Below are 6000 nucleotides of genomic sequence, written 5' to 3' on the forward strand. Positions count from 1 at the left end.
CCCTCCGTGGCTAAGCCCCACCACCCGGGCCAGGACAGTCACAGGAGCTGACCACTGGTGCCAGGGACCACCGCCCAGTGGGAGCAGCAGCCTGGGGCAGGGGAGGACCGGCTCAGACACTCGGATGCTCGGGGACTTTCTGTCTCTCCTCTTCCGTCCTTATCAGTCCATCTTTTTAGGGTCTGATCCTGAAGCTGGGAAATCCAGAGAAAGGGCAGGAAAGCGGCACTGATCTGAGTGACAGGACTCCGGCGCTCTCAGCCTTGCTGCTGGCATGCTGTGCCACCTTAGGAAAGCCATTCACCCTCTCTGAGCCTCTCAGGGAAAACATCATCTCCTCTCACTCCAAGATGGGGAGCAGTGGGGAAGGGGTTCCAAGGCCTGAGATGCTAGACCAGGAGATGGGGCACCCCGCCATAACCCAGCCACCAGGACAGAGGTTCAGGGGTGAGCTTGATGTCTCCCTGGGAGACAGGCTTCCCTCCAGAGCTTGGGAGTTGGACACACACCCTGGCTACAAGACCTCAGAGGGTGGTCCTGGGCTAGAGCAAGCCTCAGTGTCCCTCTATGTGAAGTGGAAAGGGAGGCTGTAGGGATGGAACGAGGAAAGCCACACGGAGCCCGGCACAGTGCCTGGCACCGGGCAAGGGCTCGCCTCGCGTTAGGGTCGTGGTCACTAGAATCCATGGGTGCTAGCTGGGGGCCTTGCAGAAGGCACTCGGGGCACACTCCCCTTCGCTGTAAAGTGGGACTCCAGGGCGTGCTTCACAGGTAGTGGATTCTACGGCCTTCAAACTGGCACGTGCCCTGGAGATAACCTGCTGGGTGATCCGAAGAACGCATGGACCCTGATGAGATGGCCAGTGGTCCACTGGGCCTGTCCCAGCCTCTCCACCTCTCTGGGCTCATCTTTCTGTTACAAAGCCATCCTTCAGCCTTCATCAGCCACTCCTACAGCCAGCTCCTAACTTGTCACTCGCCCTTGTCATCTTCTTTCTCAACCTTCAGTGGCTTCCCAGTACAAACTCCGTGGAAAATCAACTCTTGAGCTAGTTATTTCAGGCCCAATACCTGCCCCCTCCCTCAACTCTCCCCAGGACATCCCACGTTCCCACCAAGCAGGACAGCTCAGTCCCTCCACCGGTTTGAGGGGCTCCATCACCAGATCGCCTGCAAGGTCCCCATCTATGCCCTCCTGCTACCTACACAGGGCATGTTTTAGACACAAGGTAACCCATCCACAGTTACCTATATCAAGAATGGATTTTAAAGCAACAGGTGATAACCATGATAGCCAGCACACTGTCCTCGCGCCAAGCTAAACACTTAGCACCCGTCACCTTCATTCTATTGATGAGGCACTGGAGGCACAGAGAAGTTAAGTAACTTGCGTGCGTCACACAGCGGATGACTGGCAGAGCCAGGATTAAACCGAGGTCAGTTCCACTTTCAGAGCCTCTCCCTGAATGGCCCCTCATGCACCGCGCTGCCTGTGGTTAAGCGCCTGCGAAGCTCAGGGCCTGGTGCTCTAGGTGTTACACATTTTCCCAGCAACGCAGTGAAGCAGGAGCTACCACGGCCCCTCTTAGGGAGGAGGAAGCTGAGACTGAGACAGATGAGGTGCCTGCTCAGGGCTCCAGGGATGGAAGGGGTAGCACTGGCCTTCCCACCAGACAGTTGCACTCCAGCGTGGGACCAGGCATCTGTAAGCTGGTGCACAGGGAGCCAAGGATGCCTCCTCACCCCAGGGTGAGCCCAGCCTCCTACCTGTGAGCACGTAGCCCTGCTGGGGGCATCAGGCATGGGTCTGCACACCAGGCCCAGCTGGCAAAGCTGTATGGATGCTGCAGTTGGCCCGGGGAGGCAGGCAGCATCTGGCAACAGCGTAGACACCCTCACCCCCAAACGCGTTGGGGGCCAGGCAGATGTGACTGTCCTCTCGGGCCTGAGAACCAAAAACAGAAACCCTGTTTTAGAAAGGGCTTTAAAACACAGGATGAGGGGGTGGGAGGGGACCAACTCAGACACCTGGTCCCAGCCCCTCGAACCCTCTCCAATGTCCCAGCAAGGGGCAAGCCAGCCCCTGAAGACAAGGAACTCACTGCTGTCCAAGACAGACTGTTCTGCAGATGGGCAGCTGTGAATATTATCAAGTTCTTCTAGACACCGAGAGTGACTTCAGAATGCAGATACAGGGAAATCATAGACCCCAGAGCCAGGACCCAGACGGCTCAGCCCCGCCCCACTCTCGGCCTCTCCCACATCCCCTAACCTGCAGGTTCAAGGGCTCAGTCAAGCACACTGCTGGACACTGTCTCCTGGGCAGAAATGGTTGCCCACCCCTGTCCTCCTGGCCTAAGTGCTGCCCTTCCACCAAAAGGCCATGACCAGATAGTATCTGTGCCAGGCTCTCTGACCTTAACCTCAGGCCCCCTCTTTTGCTGATTTGAGATTTCTCATCTGCCAGAACCATGGACCGTCTGAGAGAAAAGGGCTCTGGAGACCACTGCGTGCAGAGGCAGCGAATCCCCTGCACACATCTGGTGCTCCCCTCCCCCAAGGCAGTGAGTCCCTGGCCCAATCCCCTTGAGGCAGGCGCTGCGATCCATCCAGCCTCATCCTACGGAGTCTCCCAGGACCCCTCAGCGTGGCTCCTTCTAGAGCACCCAAACTAAGAGACTGAGATATGCCCCATTTAACTTTAACTTGCAGAAGGGGCACTGGAGTTCAGAGGAGGAAGGGGTCCGGGCAGATCTGGGCCTGAAGCACGAACCCCCCTCATGCTTCTGTGGGAGGGCACAGGTCACCTCGATGCACTTGCCCCATGGCCTCCTGCCCCTGCAGAAGTTGGAGCAGCCCAGCAGCTCCTCGGGGAGGTGTAGTGGGCCTCAGTCATGCCATCCGCGTGGGCCCAGAGTACACCGACCACACGGTCCTACAAAGCAGCTGCCCACCTTCAAGGAGGTCCTGGGGTGAGGAGGGATGGCTGGGGAGGGGAGCCTCCATCAGGGCTCTGCTCACAGAGGACTCCAGATTTTTGACTCCTGGTGGAAGAGAGGGGAGCTTCCCTGGTGGCTCAGCAGTAAAGAATCTGCCGGCAATGTGGGAGTCACAGGAGACACGGGTTCCATCCCTGGGTCTGAAAGATCCCCTGGAGGAGGGTATGGCAGCCCACTCCTGTATTCTTGCCTGGAGAATCCCACAGACAGAGCAGCCTGGCGGGCTATAGTCCAGAGTCAGACACAACTAAAGAGACTTATCCTGCACACATGGGAGAGGGGGCCTTAAAGAAGGTGATCAATTTTCCCACTAAAACACATCATCAGAGCCCATATTTGTCAATCTCTCACAGTCCCCAGAAGCAGGCGGATGAATCCTCCCTCCATAGGTGAGGGAGGGGCCAGATTGCCCAGTCACACAGACCCCTGAGACCTTCCAAGCCCCAGCCTGGACTCTGCCCACCCTGCCATCCTGCTGACCTGCTCCATAGGTGTGGAGGGTTGCGGTGTGGCCACCAGGTTGGGGTTCCCGATCCGGTCCTCAGGGAAGAACCAGGCCTTGTTGATGACATCTTTGGCAGAGAAACAGATCAGCTCTGCCTCAGCTCAGCCAGGGTGAGCTCCGGCTCGGAGGTCGGCATCATGACCACGACGCCTGGTCATGGGGCAGGCAGTGAGAGACAGGGGTGGCCCAGCCCTCCTTCCCGATCTGGGACTCCTCTCCTGGGGCACACACAGACACCCAAGCACACACACATGCATGTACACACTTGGACACACCAAACTGTTCTTCAGAAATTAAACCACCTGCAATCTCATGCTTAAAAAACAGCTAGAGTACGACTCTCTTAATCCTGTTCTCACACCTCTGAGCCTTGGCAGTTGCTGTTTTATTTGCCAGGTAAACTTTTATTCATCCACTAAACCCAAGATGAATTGTCCCTCCTCCGGGAAATTTTCCCCGACCTTTAGTGTGGGCAGGCACCTCCTCCAGGCTCCCTTCCACACAGCCCCGGCTACTCTGTTTGTGCATCTGCCTCCCTCATCAGACTCAGTGACCTTGAGGGCACCATTTATCTGACTCATCTTTAGTCCCCACACCCAACACAGAGCCTGGCACAAGGGGTCCTGTTGCAGACCCTGCCTGCCAAACGGGCTGTCAGAATCATGATGGCTGAGGGCAGCTACTCACCAGTCATGTGGGCGGCACGTGTGTGTTAAATGATTCAGTTTGCAGATTTTTTTTTCACACACCACGTCCGAGAATATGACTGCCGAGGGTCTGGTGAACAGCTGCTACGTGAGGGAGGAAGCAGGAGGCCAGCATCCCCAGGCCTTGGGTCGGTGTGCCGAACTGGGCCAGGCACCCCTCCCAGAAGGGCCGCACTGCCTGTAACCTGGAGACTTCCGGAGCCCACTTTGCAGATGAGCCATGGGTTCTGAGAGACATGACTTACCATGAGCCTGGGTCACTGGACTCCAAAGCCCAAGCTCTTTCTCGTGGCTTGCAGACATCTGACTCCAGGGCAGGGCCAACTGAACAACTGTGCAGCCAGTGGGCAGACGGCAACCTCTGCAACGTCAGGATCTCATCCACTGTGTTCTCCCGTGGAATACTGCACCCTCCCTGGCGCAGAGCAACTCACTGATTGTTCACTGAGAGAGGTAGCTCGTGGCTGTCAGCAGGCAGCCAGTGGTCCCTTGCCTGTCACCTATAAAGAAACGTGCTTTGGGCAGCTTCCTCATCAAAGGGCTCCCTCCCCCTTTGGGAGGTGGGAGCAAGCTTCCCTGATGCTCCCTGGGGGACCCCGGGACCTGACCCACCAGCAGATGTCCGGCACAGGCACAGAGGGACGTGATGTTGCCAGGCTGAGGAAGGGGCGCTGTCGAGTGTGCAGTGGGTGCTTCGGATGGAGGTGGGGAGCCAGGAAGCCCTGCAAGCACCTGGACTTTGGGACAGGTGGACCCGGAGGGCAGTCCCTTCTCATCCCACATCCTCCACGGCACCCTTCGGGGGTCAGCCCCACCCAGGCCTCTTGCCACTTTTGTCCCTAAAGAGGGCTTTTGTCCCTCTTTAATTACTTCTCCCCCAACACACACACATACACACACTCACACACACACTCACACTCACACACATACTCACATACACCCACTCACACTCGCAAGAGTTGCCCAAAGCAGCTGTGTCAGCTCCTCCCTCTTCTCAGACGCACCCCGCCTTTGATCTGGCCAGCTGACAACCAGCCAACACTCACAGTGCTCCTCTCCAACCCCCATCCCCACCCCAGAGATTCAGGGATCAGGGGAAGGCAGAGCCTCTTGCACCTCTTTCCCTTCATCTGACTGCTTCCTGGCCAATACCCACCCTTCCCTCCTCCTTCTGTCCTTTCTCTTTTGGGGCAGAAGGGACCATCCTCCTGTCCACAGAGGACCTCCCCTCCTTGCCCCAGTCAGGCTTCCTCGGGGATCTCCGTGTCCACAGTTTCTTCTCCCCCTCCTAGCTCCAAGTCCCTTACCTCCTGTTATTCTTCCTCTTCACCACGTATGATTTCTCAAGGCTTCTCCACCCCCAAAACCCCATCCCTCCAAATGGATCCCTCTCCCCTTGATGCCCACTCAGCCTGAACAATACACAGAACCCGCTCTTTGCACCTTCTACTTCTCCAACCTCAGAAAACTTGGAGTCTGCAGCCACTACCGCTGTGAGTGGACATTAGGTCAATTCAGCAGTGTCAACATTTTGAACATGCACACTTTCAGAAGGGACCTATCCTTTTTGTGTGTATGTTCATTAAAAAAAAAAAATTTATAAGAAATGCTTGGGGTGTTTTTTCTTTTTTAATGTGAGTAGCTCAGAACTGTATACAGTGAAAAGTTTATCTCGCTCCCATTCCTGACCACCCCCCACCTTCCCAGGGGCAATTCTTGTTACCCAGGGGCAATTCAATTGTAGTAGGTCAAATAGTGTTCCTGTCAAAAGAACTGTACCTGGGCGTGT

The sequence above is a fragment of the Bos javanicus genome, chromosome 3, assembly GCF_032452875.1.
Source record: "Bos javanicus breed banteng chromosome 3, ARS-OSU_banteng_1.0, whole genome shotgun sequence".
In the NCBI taxonomy this organism is placed as follows: Eukaryota; Metazoa; Chordata; class Mammalia; order Artiodactyla; family Bovidae; genus Bos; species Bos javanicus.